The sequence below is a fragment of the Sapajus apella genome, unplaced genomic scaffold, assembly GCF_009761245.1.
Source record: "Sapajus apella isolate SASKATOON/1434 unplaced genomic scaffold, GSC_monkey_1.0 scaffold99, whole genome shotgun sequence".
Lineage (NCBI taxonomy): Eukaryota > Metazoa > Chordata > Mammalia > Primates > Cebidae > Sapajus > Sapajus apella.
In genome coordinates, this window is record NW_022437039.1 from 255,169 (window position 1) to 275,185 (window position 20,017).

Here is a 20,017-nt window from a genome sequence, read left to right on the forward strand (position 1 = left end):
CAAAAAAAAAAAAAAAAAAAAAAAAAAGAGACCAGCCTGGACAACATAGTGAGACCCCACCTCTACAAAACAATTTCAAAAGTTAGCAGGCCATGATGGTGTATGCCTGTAACCCCAGCTACTCAGGAATCTGAGGCAGGAGGATCTCTTGAGCCTGTTTCAAAAAACAAACAAAAATATACATGGAAACGGAGGAGGCTGTGTACATGTGGGGACAGAAGGGAATTTGCAACCCTGCACTTTCCACTAAATTTTGCTGCAAACCTAAAACTGCTCCTAAAATGTCTTAAAATGTATGGGAAATTTACAGCTACTATTTTTGAATTTTTTTTTTTTTTTTTTTTTTTGAGTCAGTTTTGCTCTTGTTGCTCAGGCTGGAGTGCAATGGTGAGATCTCAGCTCATCGCAACCTCAGCCTTTCAGGTTCAAGCGATTCTCCTGCTTCAGCCTCCCAAGTAGCTGGGATTACAGGCATGCACCACCATGCCCAACTAATTTGTTTTTGTTTTTGTTTTTGAGACAGAGTCTCACTCCATCACCAGGCACCAGGCCAGAGTGCAATGGCGCGACCTCGGCTCACTGCAACCTCCGCCTCCTGGTTTCAAGCAATTCCTCTGCCTCAGCCTCCCGAGTAGCTGAGACTACAGGCCCGCACCACTACGGGGTTTCACCATGTTGATCAGGCTGGTCTTGAACTCCCGACCTCAGATGATCTGCCCGCCTCGGCCTCCAAAGTGCTTGGATTACAGGTGTGAGCCACCACGCCCGGCCTAATTTTGTATTTTTTAAATAGAGATGGGGTTTCTTCATGTTGGTCAGGCTGGTCTCAAACTTCTGACCTCAGGTAATCCACCCCCCTCAGCCTCCCAAAGTGCTGCGATTACAGACATTAACCACCATGCCTGGCCCAGTGGTGACAGTTTTTTTAGTCTTTTGGGAGAAGCCAAGCGCAGGAACAAAGCTGAGGAAAGTCCCTTCAACAACACCCCACCTCCAAACTCCAGGTGGGGAATTGCACCCAGTGTGGGTTCCCCTAGCTGAGTAGCAAGGGTAGCTAGTGAGCCCCTCTCCCCAGGTCGTTGTGGGCAGGGGCCAGCACCAAGCTTAGGATTTTTCCAAGAAATTCCTGAGACATTGGCCATGGCGGGCAGAGCTGTGGCTCCGTGGATTTGCAGACACGAGGACCCTACCCAGGGACAAACAAAACCTTGTTTTTTGGCAGGGCACAATGGCTCATGTCCTGTAATCCCAGCGCTTTGGGAGGTCGAGGTGGGTGGATCACGAGGTCAAGAGATCGAGACCATCCTGGTCAACATGGTGAAACCCCGTCTCTACTAAAAATACAAAAAATTAGCTGGGCATGGTGGTGCGTGCCTGTAATCCCAGCTACTCAGGAGGCTGAGGCAGGAGAATTGCCTGAATCCAGGAGGCGGAGGTTGCAGTGAGCCGAGATTGCGCCATTGCACTCCAGCCTGGGTAACATGAGTGAAACTCCGACTCAAAAAAAAAAAAAAAAAAAAAACCCTTGCTTTCCTTTTTTTTTTTAATCACAGAAACTTCTGAAAACCCATGAGCCCTCCCCACTGGGACTTCATGGTCTGCTGCCTCCACCCTGCACGCAGATCTGCAGGGGCGTGAGGAGAGGTGAGCTCTTTGGGTCATTTGAAACAGTTTGGAGCTATACAGAGGCTGGGCTCAGTATTAAGCAGGGATTGGGATTTATATTGGCAGCGGAGTGTGGACCCAGGCCCCTTCACATCCGCACTTGAGCCCAGGAGAGAGGTTGTTCCTTGCCTCCCCGCCTCCCACTCTGAGAGGTCCCAGCCTGGAGCCGTGGCTAATGTCCCTGACTACAAATTCCACCTGACTGGAGACTCGGGCTTGAAGTTAAAGGATTCACATTTTGCCCACAGCTGGCTGAGAAAGGGGGAGTGGGGGCAGACATGAGGTCCCAGATGTCCAGAGACCCTGGCAGGGACTGTGCACCCAGCTGTCTGAATGCCAGAGGCTGGCTTTGCCACTCCTGTGCCACCTCCTCAAAACTAGAGTCACCTCAGCCATTTTTTGTTTTTGTTTTTTGCAGCACCTGCTTTGAAGATTCTGAATATTAGTGTGGGAAGCACTGTTGCCATGTGAGCCCGGCTAGCTCAGTCGGTAGAGCATGAGACTCTTAATCTCAGGGTCGTGGGTTCGAGCCCCACGTTGGGCGCAGCTTTTACCATCCTTGGTACACAGAATTCACCATAATCACAGGTGATCCAGATTCTGATGCTTGGCCCCTAACTCAAAGGTAAACCTTCGTTCAGTCTCAACTCAATCCCTGTCCCCACGGGAAATTCCAGGACCTCCTCCCAAATTCATCAAGGTGATGGCTGCTGTGTCATCTGTCAGGGTCAGTGTCCCAGTGGTTTTGCACCCTAGGAAGGTCTGTCTGCTCACCCCTAAACTGGATGGAGAACCTGGATGCTCTTCCTTTAGCACAAGATCCAGGTTTTTTTCCCCCTCACCCAGGAGACTCAGTCCCAAGGCTGGGGTTGGAGACTCCAAGGTAGCCGCGCTGCTTAAAGTTCAGCCAGGGGAGAAGGGCCCACCCAGTACAGCTGAGACCATGGGTCAACAGGGGCTAGGCCTCTTATTTTCTCTCCTGCCTCAGCTTAAATATCACTCACAGACTCTTATTGTTCCCATCTCAGCAACTCATCTATATCTGAAAACGCCCTTATCACCGTTTGTAATTTTTTTCCTTTTAATTGCATTTATTTTAATGCTGAATTTACCCATGCCATAAGTTTTTGTTTCTTCAGTTTCTTCTGGGATATATTCTTCTTTTGCAACAATAAGTTGCAAAAAAAAAAAAAAAAGTGCAGAAAACTCTTGTGTACCCTTCACCCAGTTTCCCCTAAGACTTCCATAACTGTAGTTCAATATGTGTCAGAAAATGAACACTGGCTGTTCTTTTAAACATATTTTTCTTGGTTATTGTCAATCTTCACTCTGAGCTGTGTGCTCTTTATTTTGTGCTCACCATTATACCCACTAATAAATTAGGTGCATGCTGTAACACGTGACGCCTATGATCCTTGACAATAAAAATTTGACTCCATGTAGATACATCTAGACCTGACTTATTTAATTTTCTTTTTTTTTTTTTTTTTTTTTTTTTTTTTTTTTTTGAGACGGAGTTTCCCTCTTGTTACCCAGGCTGGAGTGCAATGGCGCGATCTCGGCTCACCGCAACCTCCGCCTCCTGGGTTCAGGCAATTCTCCTGCCTCAGCCTCCTGAGTAGCTGGGATTACAGGCACGCACCACCATGCCCAGCTAATGTTTTGTATTCTTAGTAGAGACGGGGTTTCACCATGTTGACCAGGATGGTCTCGATCTCTTGACCTCGTGATCCACCCGCCTCGGCCTCCCAAAGTGCTGGGATTACAGGCTTGAGCCACCGCGCCCGGCTAATTTTCTTTTTGAGAAGAAGTCTCGCTCCTGTCACCCAGCTTGGAGTGCAGTGGCAGAATCTTGGCTCACTGCAACCCCAGCCTCCCGGGTTCAAAAGATTCCCCGGCCTCAGCCTACCTAGTAGCTGCGATTGCATGTGCGTGCTACAAGGTCCAGCTAATTTTTGTGTTTTTAGTGGAGACAGGGTTTCACCATGTTGGCCAGGCTGGTCTTGAACTCCTGACCTCAAGTGCTTAGGCCTCCCAAAGTGCTGGAATTACAGGCATGAGCCACCCGCCCAACCTAAGTTATTCTTTTTAAAAATTAAAATAGGGGCTCGGTCTTTTACTTTGGAAAAGAGGTGTGAACTTGAGAATTGTTCTAGGCTCAGATCACAGGGAGGAAAGGGGGTCGAAAAAGGAAGAAAATTGGGCCTCTGAGCGTATTGGCGCTCGGGGATCTGGGAGGCGGGGTGACCAGGTGCTCGGGCTCCATCTGCGCAGTCTGGGCTGCCCGCCTGCCCTAGCTCAGTGCGGAAGCTCCTGCCGGGGAAGGCGCTTACTTCTCTGGGCCAACATGCGAGGGACGCTGAGACAGTTGGCTGGGGCCACGCGGGCCCCTGGACACCATCTTCACCCACTCTCACCCTCAGTCAAGCACCTCCACCTGCAGTCCTTCCCTAAAGCAAGAAAAACAGCCGGTCGCGCGCTGTCCAAGATACTCAGTCCTGCATACAGGAGGGGGCAGTGGAGCTGATTCCCGGGTTCCTGAACCCGGGCCCCAGGCCCAAGGCCGCGCCTGGGGGGGTCGCCTGCTGCAGTCTGAGGAGCCGGAGAAGGTGGGAGAGGGAAGCAGAGCCGGCTTTTCCTGCGAAAGATTCTTTCATTCGCTCCATTCTCTCGCGCTGGATTTCCCAGGCTAACATAAACAGCAGCTGATCACGGCGGGCTGCCGGGGCTCCTCTGCGACTGGGACCCCGCGCCTCTCACACCCAAAGCAAGAACCATACCTCTAGACCACAGGCCTCGGTGGCGGGAAGCACCACCTTTGCTTCCTCACCCTCTTTATCTTTATCTTTCTGGAACCCAGGACTTTCCATTCTCTGCTCTGTCCATAAACGTCGATGCCAGCGCTGGGAGTGTGGCCAGGAGCCCGGGATAGCAGTAAGGAGAAGCCCACCCAGAGGGGAGGAGGGAGTCCCCGGCGTGGGACAGCGCTTCTGTCTGGGGTGAGGTTGACTTAGGGCAGAATAGGGTGGGTGAACTGTGGGGATGGGCAGGACCCTCTCACACCACACGCAGAGCTCGCTGGGTCCTCTCCACACCCAGGCCGTGTCCACCGGCTTTTCCAACCTGCTCACGTCCTTAAAGAAGAATCCAGAAGGTGTTGCGATATTGCCCCATCAGGATTTGAACCTAAGGCCCACTCTCACCCTAATCATAACGGCAAAGCCACCAGCGCCTGGAGAGAGAGTGAGAAACAGAGACGGAGAGAGAGGGTATCACAATCAGGAGAGAGAAAGTCACTGTCACGCCCTTTGCCATCACTGCTATCCCGGGTCACCTCCTGGAACTTCCTCAACTCTTGCTGTCAGAGGCAGAGACCGGGGCAGAGCTAACGTCTAGACGCTGGGCTCCATCTAAGGGAGGGCACGGGACGCCTGTGGGATGGAGCCAGCCACCGCCTGCAGTGAGCTGCAAGGTGGGCTGGCTGCTCAGCCGCCCTCCTAGGGCAAGGTCTTGGGGATGAGTCAGCTGCCCCAGGTGTGAGCGCAGACCCGGTAATCCCGGGGCAGGGAAAAATACAGCGGGGAGTCCCAGGCTGCAGGCCTGACCCTGAGCATCAGACCTGACCCTGAGCATCACCCTACAAGCCCAGAGTGGATGGGCTCTGTCTCCATCGGGCTGGCTCAGCAGGGTCTCCCCGCAGCGACCCCAGAGTTCTGCCAATCACTTGGGTACAAGGATGAGCTCAACCCACTTCAGAATCAGCTGAGTCGCGCCAGAATGGAGACACGGTGTCTGAAATGTCAGTGGAAAAACACACAAGGGAGGCTCGTTGGTCTAGGGGTATGATTCTCGCCTCGGGTGCGAGAGGTCCCGGGTTCAAATCCCGGACGAGCCCCAAAGTGGCTACTTTTCCCAGTCATTTTAGAGAATATAGAGTTTGAGAATTAGGACCCAGCCTGAAGCCTCATCCACCAGCCGGGTTGTTCCACTTCAGGTGGGTCCAGGACTGTGCCTCAGCTGCAAGGGACCAGGATGCATCTGAGGCTGGCCGGCTTGGCAGGTGCCTCAGCCTTGCTCGAGCCCCGGGCCCTTCTCCTCCTTCCCAGCCCCAGACCAGAGAAGCTGCACCCACTGCAGCCCGGGTCGCTCAGCTGCACATGGGCTCCAGGTACGGGGAGGCTGGTCCTTGGGTTCTGGGCCATTGAGAGCTATTTTTTCCTCTACCTCCCCTCTTTGCCCTAGAAACCCACCTCTCTGCAGGCCAAGGCCGAGTCGCAGAAGGTCATTGAGAGCAGGTAAAAGCTGAGTGACTCGATGGCCCTGGGCTGCACTGGCCAGGAAGGTAGACAGGAGCCATATATGGCTCGTAAGCACTTGAAATAGGGCTGGTACCGTTGAGATGTGCTTCTGTTAGTGCAAAATACACATAGGGATTTTTGAAGACTTGATACCGAAAAAAGAAGATGTTCTCTCATTACAGATGGAAATTAGAGTTCGCATCTACAGTATTGGATTGAGAAATACACACACACACACATATGTGAAAAACATACTGCAGTGGCGCCATCTTGGCTCACTTGAACCGGCCTCCTGGGTTCAAGTGATTCTTCTGCCTCAGCCCTCAGCCTCCCAAGTAGCTGGGATTACAGTCACGCACCACCACACTCAGCTAACTTTTGTATTTTTAGTAGAGATGGAGTTTCACCATATTGGCCAGGCTGGTCTTGAGCTCCTGACCTCCTGATCCACCCGCCTCGTCCCACAAAGTGGTGGGATTACAGGCATGAGCCATCGCCCCCAGCCCTAATTTTTGTTTTTTTTGGTAGAAATAAGGTTTTGCCATGTTGGCCAGACTGGTCTTGAACTCCTGACTTCAAGTGACCTGCCTGCCTAGACCTCCCAAAATGCTAGGATTAAAGGCATGAGCCACCACGCTACCACGCCTGGCTAATGTTTAAAAATTTTTCATAAAAACAAGGTCTTGCTATGTTGCCCAGACTGGTCTTGGACTCCTGGACTCAAGCAATCTGCCCACCTTGGCCTCCCAAAGTGGCTGGGATTACGGGTGTGAGCCACCATGCTCAGATGTGTCCGCTTCTCAGCATTTCTCTTCCCAGCATTTGGGCCCAGAGAGGAACATCTGCCAGGACCGTGTCCCAGGTTGCTCTAAGGCAGGTGGGACTTCCTTAGCTCTGCTCCTGCCTCCAAAGTGCCCCAGGAAAGATCAGGGATCATGAGCGCTGTAACCCTAGCTCCTGCTTTTGTTCCATGACGGTGTCCTTGGGGTCAGACCCAGGCCTTGCTAACCAAGAAACAGGCAGCGTGACTCAGCAACCCCAGACCCCAACCTGCCCCAGCAAGCAGGTAGCCCCAAGGCCTGTTCAAAGTGGCAGAGAAGGAGACGTGTTTCCTTGGCTACTGTGGCTCGGGTGAGTCGCCCACAGTCCTGGGATTCAAGCCCCACTCCCACCTTCCATTTCCCCAGGTCACAACTCTAGAGCTTTGGCCGTTCTAGGAGGCTTACCCCAGAATCCGGAGTCCTTATTGACATAGGGGATGTTGGAAATTGGAGAAGGCCTGATAGGAGCAGCCTAAGGCCTCAGATCCACGGAAGAAGAGCTTTGTCTACCACTACTTGCCCAGCTAGCTCGGTTGGTAGAGCATGAGACTCTTAACCTTAGGGTTGGGGTTTGAGCCCCATGTTGGGCAGAGCCTCTGTTTCGAAGGAAATTCCTTCACATAGTTCAGGCCTTTTAAACAATAAAGATCCTGTTTGGAGAGATTCCGAGAAAACTTCCCAACTGCCTCATTGCTTGAGGGGGAGTGTCCTCTGTTCTGGAGCTTGACTTTTTTTGGGGGGACACATTCTTTCTCACCACATTTGGGATTCATTTGGGGAAATGTGGCTTAAGCAGGGAGAGGCAGAACCAGGCCTTTCTCCTCCGCCCCCCACTCTTTTTTTCTTCTTCTTCTTTTCTTTTTCCTCTTTTAAATCTGGGCTCCCGAGGTCCTCCTGCCTTGCCTTCCCAAAGTGCTGGGATTACACAGGCGTGGCACCACATGCAATCCAAATTTCCTCTTCTTGTAAGGACTCCAGCCATATTGGATTAAGGCCCATCCTGATAACCTCATTTTGTCTTCATTGTTCAGTCACTTTCAGTCACATTCTGAGGGACTGAGAGTTAGGACTGCAACATATGGTTGGTGGACGGTCACAGGTCAACTCATTAAACTGGATCAGGAGGTCAGGAGTTCAAGACCAGCCTGGCCAAAATGGTGAAACCCCATCTCTACTAAAAATACAAAAATTAGCCGGGCACGGTGGCAGGCGCCTGTAATCCCAGCTACTCGGGAGGCTGAGACAGGAGAATCGCTTGAACCTGGGTGGCAGAGGTTGCAGTGAGCCGAGATGGCACCACTACACTCTAGCCTGGGCCACAGAGTGAGACTCCATTTCAAAAAAAAAAAAAAAAAAAGTATTAACAAGTCTGCATCTGTTGGGCAACAGCAGGGAGACGATCTACCTCTATAGGTAAAGGGTAGATTCTGGGAGAGACAGAATCAAAAGGTATGCCCAACATGGGGCTTGAACCCACAACCCTGAGATTAAAAGTCTCATGCTCTACTGACTGAGCTAGCCAGGCTTGCCTGCAGGTAGCTTTCTATATCTGAGAATGGGCTGGGTAGCCTAAGGATGGTAGAAGAAACTAAGCAAGGTAATGAATCAGTCCCAGAAACCAGGGTGTACTGGGGGTTCCCCACAACAGGCCCAGTTCTCCACCAATGCCCTCCGTGATGCCAGAATTCCCTCACCACCCCGAAGTTTCCTATAAATGGGGGTGACCCGCCAAAGTCTCCTTCGACACAGCGCTGGCATAAATCTGAGCTCTCCCAACCTGTACCCTCCGATGAAACGCCCCTCTTATCGGAAAGAGAAAAAGGTCTCCAGACTGCACCCATTTAAAGAGTCAATGACAACCTTTTTTTGGGCATAGTTGTATTATAAAGTATCTGATATACTTTGCATCTGAAATGTTTGCAATTTTATCTCTGTTGCCTACTGGTAATGAGCTGTTGCTCATGGTGCCTTGTTTCCTTGTTAATTCTTTTTCTTTTTCTTTTAAAGATGGGGTTTCACCATGTTGGTCAGGCTGGTCTTGAACTCCCGACCTCAGGTAATCCGCCTGCCTTTGCCTCCAAAGTGCTTGGATTACAGGCGTGAGCCACCGCGCCTGGCCTTCCTTGTTAATTTTTAGGCTGCAGTGTTCATTTTCCTCGTAAATTTCTTTGTGTAAGAAATTCTGTGAGATCTGGAATACAAATGTATTTGTACACACACACACACACACACACACAATTATTGTTTGCTTCTGCAGGGGCCCAAGGGCATAACCAGACATCGATCACTTTAAATCTTCTGTTTGAGCCTTTCCAATTGGTTCTCAAGTGCTCAAAATCAGATTATTCACGATTCTTGATTCATATGACGTTTTCAAACCCAGCATCTCAAACAAAAAGGAAGACCCTGCCAGTAGAATCTGTCCTCAGAGTAGACCCCAGGAGGCCCCAGTCCTGGAGGGTGCTGGGACTCAGGATCCTGGTACCCGGGCTGCTGGGTTTGGTCTGCACTCCTTCCAGAACTAGGACAGGGGAGCAGAGGAGCCCCGGGGGGCTACACCCAGGTGACCAGTGTTGGGGATGTGGGGAGGGGGAGGCCTCTGGACCCCAGTTACAAACGTCTATAGCCCATCTCCTCTGCTCAAGTGCCTGGCTCCTTCTCACTAAGTCTCTAGCCAGCAGAGCCAGGGACAGTGGGTGGGAGTCCCAGGCTAGACCTTTTAAGGCGCTGACTGTGAAGATTCTGCTCTTATTGTATATAGGGAGAACTTCTCTCTTCTTCAGTGCCTCAAGTGAGTTCCTACTGACAAAAGTGGCGTCACACACTATAAAAAAATAATAATAAAGCAGAAAACAAACAAAAATAGCTTGTCAGGCGACAGCTCCAAATAAATTTTAAATGTGGCAGTGGGTGGTGTCAGACAGCTTGAGACCTTTGTACATATTAACTCCGAAGGACTGGGACTGCGCTGACGTGTCAGAGCTGTTTGGATGTTTGGATCTCCGATCCTCATCTAAAATACGGAATGATAGGAACCGATATTTTGGACGAAAACCTGGGCTCGTCCGGGATTTGAACCCGGGACCTCTCGCACCCTAAGCGAGAATCATACCCCTAGACCAACGAGCCACACAACTTGTTCCCTCCGGCTTCTCTTTGTGGCCCTCGGGGTGTCCTCGGGGGCAGCAGGCCGGGCCTCAGCAGAGCAAAGCAAGGAGAAGATAGTTCTCCCAACCTGTACCCTGGAAGACGCAAGTTCAAGGGTGCGCGGAGGGAGCCGTGAGTCCCCGCTTCTCCCCGCGCCGCACAAAATGGGGAGCATTCCCTGCGCCCCCACAATCCGGAGTCGCCCTGGGTCCTCGTCTCCTCCGCCACTCGGATGTCCGGAGGGACATGGGTACCTCTCAAGAGTGGGCAGCAGCTGCCCTGAGGGTCCGCGAACCACGACCACTGGATGCCCACCTTGGAAACGCTGCAGCCCCGCGGCGTGGCCGCGATGGGTGGTCAGCAAAGGCCTCCCGAGTGCACCAGGAACCAGGCCCCCTATCTCGCCGCGCCCCAGGCTTCTCCCGCCCCGGTCCTCCCTTCTGCCCTAGAGAAGCCAAAACCCAAGAAGCGAGCTTCCCACGTGGAACTCAATTCAAGAGGCTGATGCTCAGAGTCGCTTTGCTCCACCAGACCCGCGGCGCCCCTCCTTCCCCTTCACTGAGAACTGGCAGGACCTCTGTTCCCCAGGACGTGGGGAGGACGAAAGAGGCGGCCCTTGGGGCAGCAGAGGCTGCGTCCAGGCGGCGGTTCCGGGACACCCTTTACTGTCTCTCTGCCAGTCTCTGTGTCCGAGTTTCACCCGACGCCCGAGAATCCGGCAGATCTGGGCTGAAAGGGCCTCCTCCTCCCCTCCATAACCCAAGCCGCGAATTTCCTGGCTCTCAGTGGGAAGGCCCCGGGGCCTGGGTAGAGACGGGGTCCGAGACACCCACCAGCCAGGGCCCACTGAAGTGCTGCGGGCGGATGCCCAGGCCTTCGCCCCTCCTTCATCTCTCCCCGACTCCCCTCCGTCCCGCCCCCGCCACGCATATTCCTCCCATTTTAAGCGGGAGTATGGCTCACCTGGGACTGGAGCCGCCATGCTCTCGAATCCTACGAAAAATTTTGCACCTGGAGCTACCAATGAGCCCAGCACTTTCTTCCTTGTTCTAAATAACCTCCCCCTGCTGCCTGGAGTCGTCTCCTTTTATTTTTTGTTGCCGCAGTTGGCAGCTCTGGATCCCATTTCAGGATGACGCGACCGACTGCGGGCGACTAATTCAGGCACGTCCGTCTGCGTCCCGGGACCCCGGGAGGTCTCCACTGAGGATCTGCCAGAAGCAGTCTCTCTCCGCCTACCTAGTCTCCTGTCCGGCTGAAAATACAAAAAGGGTGGAAAGAAAGACAAAAGGGCTCGTCCGGGATTTGAACCCGGGACCTCTCGCACCCAAAGCGAGAATCATACCCCTAGACCAACGAGCCGGTGCTATACTGTGTTTCCTTTTTTTCACTTGTCCTTTCGTCCCTGACGCAGAACCAGATTCCATCGCCCCAATAGCTCAGTCCTTAGAGCGCCCACCTGCGAATCTGGATTTAAGGGTTCACGGCCACCCTCAGATTTCCAAAGCAGACTTTATTTCTGCTGGATAAACCAACAAGATTATCCGCTGAGGTTATGAGCTGGTGGTTTAAATGTCGTGCTGTTATGAAATACAGGTGCACTTACCTATAGCGATGTCAGAAATCACAAAGGAAATGTATAGCTTTTACCCAAGATTTTAAAACGGCAAATGACAATTCAAACAAAACACAATCTAAATGACAAACCCAGGGTGTATTACTGGGCTTTATTTATTTATTTATTTGAGACGGAGTTTCACTCTTGTTGCCCAGGCGGGAGCGCAATGACCCGATCTCGGCTGGCCGCAACCTTTGCCTCCGGGTTCCAGCGACTCTTCTGCCTCAGCCTCCCGAGTAGCTGGAATTACAGGCACACGCCACCACGCCTGGCTAATTTTTGTATTTTTAGTAGAGATGCGGTCTCGCATGTTGACCAGGCTGGTTTCCAACGCCTGGCTTCAAGTGATCCACCCGCCTTGGCCTCCCAAAGTGCTGGGATTACAAGCGGGAGCCACCACACCCAGCCTCCTTCACCTTTACATGATCCCCAGAGCAGCCAATACATAGAAAGGAGGACCCTGGGAGAGATGCCTGCAGCTGATTAGGCAGGGTTCCCCCTGGCTTCCTTTGAGTCTCAAGAAAGTCACTGAAGCAGCAGGCCCGGCTGCCTGTTATGCCTCGTACCAGCCTCCAGACACACCCATTCCACCATGTACTTCTGCTTGGCAAACTTAGTCACAGAGATCCAATGTTTCCAGTTTCTGGGTCCCGAAACTCTTCCCATGCAAGCTCTAGGACAATCTCTTCTTCTCCAGCCTCCACGTCAAGACTCAGTTGTTTTCCACCTATGGCCATTAGGAGCAGGCCAGGACCACACTTGCCTGCCAGAGAGGCTGTGACAAGCAGCGTTTATGCTCCATAGGCCCAGATAAGGAAGATGAAGCCGTTTCTGTCATAGATCTTCATTTCTTTTCTTTTCATAAATGTCTGTTTAAAATATGCCTATGTATTTTTAAAGGACTTGAGATCTATGTGGCCCAGTAACACGCCCTTGGTTTGTCATTTAGATTGCATTTTGTTTGGATTGTCATTTGCCGTTTTAAAAACTTGGGTAAAATCTGTACATTTCCTTTGTGATTTCTGATATTACTATCCTGCCTGGAAACCGTTTTACCTTAGTAACAGGTAAATGCACCTGTATATCATATCAGCACGATATTTAAACCACCAACTCATAACCTCAGCGGATAACCTTGTTGGTTTATCTAGCAGAAATAAAGTCTGCCTTGGACATCTGAGGGTGGCCACGAACCCAGAAGTTCAGATTCCCAGGTGTACGCACTAAGGATTGAGCTACTGGGGCGATGGAGAAAGTCTCGATTTGCGTCGGTGGCAGAAGGACACGTGAAAAAAAAAAAAAAAAATAAAAAAAAAAAAAGCGAGAAATCGCCTGCTCGTTGGTCTAGAGGTGTGATTCTCGCTTTGGGTGCGTGAGGTCCTGGGTTCAAATCCCGGACGAACCCTCTTTGCCTTCTCTTTTTTCCCTTTTTGTATCTTCAGCAAGGACGGGAGACTAGGAAGGCGGAGGAGGGAGGCTGCTGCTGGCAGAGCCTCAGTGGGGATCTCCCGGGGTCCCGGGATGCAGCCGGACCAAGCTGGATCCCTCACCGGTGGAAATGGGATCCCCCGCTGCCAACTGCGGCTTTAAAGGAGACGACTCCGGGGAGCAGGAGGACGTTATTTAGAATAAGAAAGAGTGCGTCGGACTCGTTGGTCGCTCCAGGTGCACAAATTTTTCGTAGAGTTCGAGAGGGTGGTGGTTCCAGTCCCAGGTGAGCCCTACTCCCCCTTAAAACTGCAGTTTGTTGGGAGAAGAGGAGAACTTGGGCGGTGGGGGAGAAGTGAGGGAAGTGAGTGAGAGGAGGGAGGCATCACCGCCTGGGCATCCGCGGGCAGCACTTCGGTGGGCCCTGAGAGGATGGGGGTCTCGGTCCCTGTCTCCACGCCCAGGCCCTGGGGCCTTCCCACTGAGAGCCAAGAAATACGCAGCTTGGAACCGGAGGGGAGGAGGAGGCCCTTTCAGCCCAGATCTGCCCGATTCTCGGTGGCCGGGTGAAATCTGGACACACAGAAGGGCAGAGAGACAGAAAAGGGTGCCCCGGAACCGACGCCCGACGCCCGGACGCGGCCTCTGCTGCCCCGAGGGCTGCATTCTTCCTCCTCCCAGCGTCCTGGAGACCAGAGGTCCGGCCAGCTCCATGCAATGAAGAGGAAGGGGGCGCATCGCTGAATCTCCCTTGGTGCGCAGTGTGGTAGGTGGCCTGAGCCACCACCGAGGTGGTCTTCCCCGAGGGCTCAGCCATCCTGGGGCTTGAGGCCCCGCAGGCGCTGTGACGCTGGTTCAATCGGTGGAGCAAAGTGACTCTCAGCGTCAGCCTTTAGGGTTCGAGGCCCACATAGGCAACTCGCTTTCTGGGTTTTGGCTTCCCTGAGGGAGAAGGGAGGACGGAGCCGGAGAAGCGTGTGGCCCGGCGAGGTTAGGGGCCTGGTGACTAGTGCCTAGTGCACTCGCTAGGCCTTTACTGACCACCCATTGGGGCCACGCTGCAGAACTGCAGCGTTCCAAGTCTGGCGTCCAGTGACCGTCGTTCGCGGACCCTCAGCGGAGTCGCTGCCCGCTGTTGAGAGGTCCCCATATCCTGCAGGAGCTGGAGCTCCTCACTGCGCCACGCGGATCCCCAGCCCAGGGCCGAGTGTCGGCGGCGGGGGAGGACCCAGGGCGCTCCTGGATTATGGGGGTGCCAGGGTTGCTCCCCATTTTGTGTGACTGCGGGAAGGGGCTGAGGCTCTGAGCTCCAGCCGCACCCATCCGCCCTTGAACTTGTCCAGTCGGGTCTGAAATCGGTCTACTAATTGGGTTCTGCTGGCTCCACCCTGCCACTCCAGGATGGTAGAACGCCCACAAAGACAACCTTAAGCTGTAATTTGCGTGGCTCGTTGGTCTAGGGGTATGATTCTCGCTTAGGGTGCGAGAGGTCCCGGGTTCAAATCCCGGACGAGCCCAACTTTTGGTCCAGGAAATGTCGTTTCCTGCTCTTTTTTGGATTCCGATCGGCCTAGAGACCTCAGCGCTGGACATGGATGCCCTTCGAAGGTGATTTGTACAATGGTTTCAAACTATGTTGACGGTGCCCACTATCTCACTATCTCTTAAAATTCATCTGGAGTCCTGTCACCAGTGTCACCAGAGCCCTTTTGACGAGCTATTTTTTTGTCGTTTAGTTTTTGTTGCTTTTTTTTTTAAAGCTACTTCTGTCGGTGCAAACTCGAGCCACTGAAGAAGAGGCAAGTCCCTATATACAATAAGAGACGAATCTTCATAGCCAGAGCCTTAAAAGGTCCAGACTGGGACTCCCACCCACTATCCCTGGCTCTAGCAGTCACAGTCTTAATGAGAGAGGGAGTTGGGCACTTGAGCAGAGGAGATGGACTATGGGAGTTTGTATCTGAGGTCTAGAGTCCTCTCCCTCCCCCCATCCTGTCACTTCTTACCTGCGTGTAGCCTCCTGGGGCTCCTCTGCTTCCTCCTCCTAGTTTTGGAAGAGTAGGAACTGAACCTGGGGTCTGGTATCCTGTCCTGAGTCCCAGCGCCCATCAAGACTGGGGCCTTCACTGGTCTACTCAGAGGACAGGTTCTATTGGCAGGGCCTTCGTTTTTGTTTGGGATGCTGGGTTTGAGAATGGGCTATGAACCAAGAATCGTGAATAATCCAATATTGGGCACTTGAGAACCAATTGAAAAGAAACTCAAGCAGAAGGTTTAAAGTGACAGATGTCTGGTTATGCCGTTGGGCCCCTACAGAAGTGAAGAATATGTATATATATCCTATATATATATTCTTATCCTATATATATTCTATATCCTATATATATATATATATTATTTGCTTATATATATATATTATATGTATTTGCTTCTGTATGTATATATATTCACTTCTATAGATTACAATTCATTTATATTCTAGATCTCACAGAATTTCCTACACAAAGAAATTTACAAGGAAAATTGACACCGCATCTTCAAAATTAAGAAGGAGGCTGGGTGCAATGGCTCACACCTGTAATCCCAGCAATTTGGGAGGCCAAGGCGGGTAAATCACCTGAAGCCAGGAGTTTGAGACCATCCTGGCCAACATGGCAAAACCCTGTCTCTACTAAAAATACAAAAATTAGTGGGCATGGTGGCAGGCACCTGCAATCCCAGCTATTCGGGAGGCCTAGGCAGGAGAATTGCTGAATGGGAGAGATGGAGGTTGCAGTGAGCCAAGATGGCGTCACTCACTCTAGCCAGGGGGACAAAGTGAGACTAGCTAAAAAAAAAAAAAAAAAAAAAAAGAGCAAACGAAACAAGGTATCACGAACAACAACTCATCAACAGTACGTAACAGAAACAAAATTGCAAACATTTTAGATGTAAGGACTATAAGGCAGATTATAATACAGCTATTCTTACTGTGTCTAAAGAAATGAAAGGCAATAAAGAAAATATCTTTGACAACGAAACCTATGTAAAATGCTCTCCTTTCAACCTTCTAGATTGAAAAAACAACCAAATAGTTCTAGATATAAAAGCACGCAGTAATGGAAACGGAACCGCTGGATGCAGGGTACAGTAAGTTGCAGGGCGAGCGGCACCTGCGAGGGCTTCTGCGAGCACCCAGTGAGCTTCGGGCACTCTGTCTGCAGCTCCAAGGATGGGTTAACTTGGCTGATACACAGCACAACTCTTCTGTCCAAAAAGGTTGTCATTGACGCTTAGGTGCGTGCAGTGTGGGTATGTTTTTCTCTTTCTGAAAGGAGGACATTTCAGCGGAGGGCAGAGAATACGGATTTTTGCCGGAGGGATGCTGAAGGAGACTGTTGGGTCACCCCAATTTATGGGAGATCACAGGGTGGTGAGCAAAGTCTTGCACTAGTGGGGGCGTCGGTGGGGAACTGAGCCTGTTGTGGGGGACCCCCAGTGCGCCCTGTTTTCTGGGGCTGATTCGTTACCTCATTTAATTTCTACTAGTCTCAGACTACCCCACATTACTTGACACAAACCACTCTTGGGGAGGCCCGGCGAGCTCAGTCAGTAAAGCATGAGACTCTTGATCTGAGGGGCTGGGTTAGAGCCCCACGTTGGCGACTTGTTTTCTTCCTTACTACCTTGGAGTCCTGGAAACAGCCAGCCTTTAATGAACACTACTGGGAGGCACATTGCTGCACTGTAACCCTTCCAAGTAGGGCGTTCCATCCGGATCTTATCAAGAGACCTTTGGGGCAGCTCTGTTAATATATCCCCTCAATCATTGAATTTTGGTCCCCGCAGGCTCGCAGCAGCGAGGATTGTCCGTGAAGTGACCAAAGGCGGCGCCGGGACGGGCGGGTTACCAGCCAGGGGCAGAGGGGTGGCGGCAGGTGAGAACGGAAGAGCCACGGGATGGGTGTGAAGATCCCATTTTGTGCTGCGCGGGGAGGGGCCGGGGCGCTGGCCCACCCCTGTTGAATTTTCCCCTTTCCAGCGAGACTGCAATTCCAGTCTCCTTTCATTTTGCTTTGGCCGGCTTCAGTGATACCGCTCCAAGGGCTCCACGACAGCCCGAAAGAAAAAGGAGGTGGGGGTTATTGTGGCTCGGTGGTCCAGGGGTATGATTCTCCTTTAGGATGAGAGAGGTCCCGGGTTCAAATCCCTACCGAGCCTTTATTTAATTTATTTATTTATTTTTTGAGACAGTCTGTCCCTGTCGCCCAGGCTGGAGCGCAGTGGCACGATCTCGGCTCACTGCAACCTCCGACTCCTGGGTTCAAGCGATTCTCCTGCCTCAGTCTCCTAAGTAGCTGGAACTACAGTCGTGCACTACCATACCCGGCTAATTTTTTGTAGTTTTAGTAAAGACAGGGTTTCACTATGTTGGCCAGGCTGATCTCAAACTCTTCACCTCAGATGATCTGCCGGCCTCAGCCTCCCAAAGTGTTGGGATTACAGGCATAAGCCACCACGCCTGTCCTCTTGATCCCTTACTTTTCACAAAACATTTCTTTCTGTAGAGATTTGAGAACCTCTGACAACTGTGATTTCCAAGGGAAACCCGACATCCTAGGAGGGAATAAAAGGAAATGTTTAAAAGGCTCAAGCTAGTTCCTGAAGTCTTTAAACTTTATATATTATAAAGACTAGGGTAGGGGGGCAGGAGGTGCGGTGGGGTTCTCCCTATGTTGCCCAGGCTGGAGCGATCCTTCCGAAGAGCTGAGATTACAGGCGTCAGCTGCCTCACCTGGTAACTTTAAACTTTTAATTGGAGCCCTGGGGGTCCGCAGGGGTTAGGACATCCCAGGGCAGGGCGCTAGGCCCAGCTCAGGGCGTTTAGGAGGGGAGTCCAAGGAGACCTCGGCTTTCCAAAACCATGCAGGTTCAAGGGCTCAAGTCAGGGATTTACTCCGGTGAAACTCAACCGCTTGCTAAGCGCCCAGCAGTTCCTACGCCTAGACTGACCCAGAAGGTTGGGTTGAAGGCACTTAGAGCCAGCTTCAGAGGCCCTCCTTCCCCTTTTCCCCTCCCAGTGCTTCCTCCTCCTCCCTCCATTTCCTTTTCACCCCTCACTTGGGCGACCCAGATGGAAATAAGTTCCCTAGAGTCCAGGCCCGGCTACCGAGCCCTGGGGTCCACACCGTCAGGGCACCCGGTTGTGTGAAGGCCCCTTTCTTGGCGGATGGGAGTCCAACTGGGGTTTGACTTTGGTCCCTAGAGGGGTTCTGAGTTCCAATCCAGAAAGCTCATTTCCGTAAAAGGCAAAGGCTCCTATCTTCCTTCCCCCACCCCCCACCCCCGCCCCCCGCAACGGTGTGCCCTGGGGTCGCGGCTGGGGCTGGAGCTCCCCTCTCTCCCATAGTCTCCTGGGGCTCACTGTCAGGCTTGATTCTTGAGGTTAACCCTTTCTAATTCCTTTACAGCAGGAATGGAGACGATCAAGTTGCTACAAAGAAACCTAACAAATGTCCTAAATGAGCCTAGCGTCCCCGTGCAAGGATGCTATTCGGGTGATGCTAGCATGTTACTAGGGAATTTCAAAGTACAGTATTCCTTATGGAAGCGATCACTCAGTCGAGCCCGGGTTAATCCACCAACAATGGACTCAGTGCCTTCTGACATGTGCCATGGGGCAAGAAGGGGAGGGGGGTGGGGGTAGGGGTGGGGGAACACACCTCACCCTGTGCAGCATTCTTGCCAAAAATATTTAACCTGAATCTAATCATAAGAAAACAATGAGAAAAATCCAGATTGTAGGACTTTCTACATGACAACTGGCTTGGTCTCTATAAACAGTTCTCACTCTGTTGCCCAGGCTGGAGTAGGGATCTCGGTCCCGCATTCGGTCCTGGATTTTTTCTTTCAATATATAAAATATAAAGTTAATGGGGAAATTTAAAATACGAACTGTTTGATAGATCGTCTTGTTGCACGAGTCTCTGAGTCCCTGAAGCTCCCTTGGTGCGATGAGTATCTTGAGCAGCTCCAATTCTGCTGAATTTTTACAATTGGGTAAATGACAGTCATAGTGGATTCCAGAGGTCTTGTTCACAATCCCGGGGGCGTCGGCTTTGAGCAGCTTCAAGGGGAAGGTTTTGCCTGGCTCTTTGCTTCCCCTCTCACGCCGATCCCAGGGGTAATCGAGGTCCAGGTTGGAATCTCCCGGGCCTCCTCCGTGTCCTGGACGTTTTCCCAACTCTGAGTCGTGGCGCTCGGCCCCGGGGTGCCGGGGCGGGGGTGGGGAGGGGACTGCTTAGAGGGCTCTGACTTGAGCTTGCAGTTGAGCTTCTGGGGGTCCGGTAGGGTGTCTGTCCCGCGATGCCTGCAGTGGAGTGATTTCACTGCAGCCTCTGCCTCCTGGGTTCAAGCGATTTGTATCCCGGAGTGCAATGGGGCGATTTTGGCTCACTGCAGCCTTCACCTCCTGGATTCAAGTGATTTTCCTCCCTGAGCCTCCCGAGTAGTTGGGGGAGCCACCACATCCGGCTAATTTTTGTATTTTTAGTAGAGACCGGGTTTCGCCTTATTGGCCAGGCTGGCCTCGATCTCCTAACCTCAAGTGATCCACCTGCCTTGGCCTCCTAAAGTGCTGGGATTACAGGCGTGAGCCACTGAGTCCGGCCCCTGCGGGATCTTTTGTTCAAGCGCTGGGCCCCAGGAGGACCTGACGTTTATCAAACACACAGCAAGTCTGTCAAGGGCCTCACATGAAGGCTCAGTGCTCCACTGACTCACCCAGCCCAAGATCCTCCATTGCTCTCTGACTCCGAAGGAAAATCTAGTTCTCGGGCGCCTGGAACTCCTTTCTGGAGGATCAGATGAGTCGGGTTCTGCGAAGCCCATGCGGGCTGGAGAAGGAGAAACCACGTGTGAGAGGACAGTGCTGCGGGTGCGAGGGCGCAGCCTGCAGAGCTCCACGGGGACTGGGAGTTTTCTCTCGCTCACTATGGCGTCCTCGGTGACCCGAATGGAGGCTGCTGTGTTGCAAGAACTCAAGTTTTTTTTTTTTTTTT

The 20,017-nt window shown here is 52.0% G+C and overlaps 6 non-coding genes across 6 annotated transcripts; 3 read left to right on the forward strand and 3 right to left on the reverse strand.

Moving 5' to 3' along the window:
* The first annotated feature begins 2,136 nt into the window (after positions 1–2,136).
* TRNAK-CUU lies at positions 2,137–2,209 on the forward strand. The gene has a single exon. It is a non-coding gene; the product is annotated as a tRNA-Lys (tRNA).
* Positions 2,210–5,488: 3,279 nt separating this feature from the next.
* Positions 5,489–5,560, forward strand: TRNAP-CGG. The gene has a single exon. It is a non-coding gene; the product is annotated as a tRNA-Pro (tRNA).
* Positions 5,561–8,236: 2,676 nt separating this feature from the next.
* TRNAK-UUU lies at positions 8,237–8,309 on the reverse strand. The gene has a single exon. It is a non-coding gene; the product is annotated as a tRNA-Lys (tRNA).
* Positions 8,310–9,841: 1,532 nt separating this feature from the next.
* TRNAP-AGG lies at positions 9,842–9,913 on the reverse strand. Its single transcript has one exon. It is a non-coding gene; the product is annotated as a tRNA-Pro (tRNA).
* Positions 9,914–11,221: 1,308 nt separating this feature from the next.
* On the reverse strand, positions 11,222–11,293 carry TRNAP-UGG. The gene has a single exon. It is a non-coding gene; the product is annotated as a tRNA-Pro (tRNA).
* A 3,129-nt stretch (positions 11,294–14,422) lies between these two features.
* TRNAP-AGG lies at positions 14,423–14,494 on the forward strand. Its single transcript has one exon. It is a non-coding gene; the product is annotated as a tRNA-Pro (tRNA).
* Positions 14,495–20,017: the final 5,523 nt, after the last annotated feature.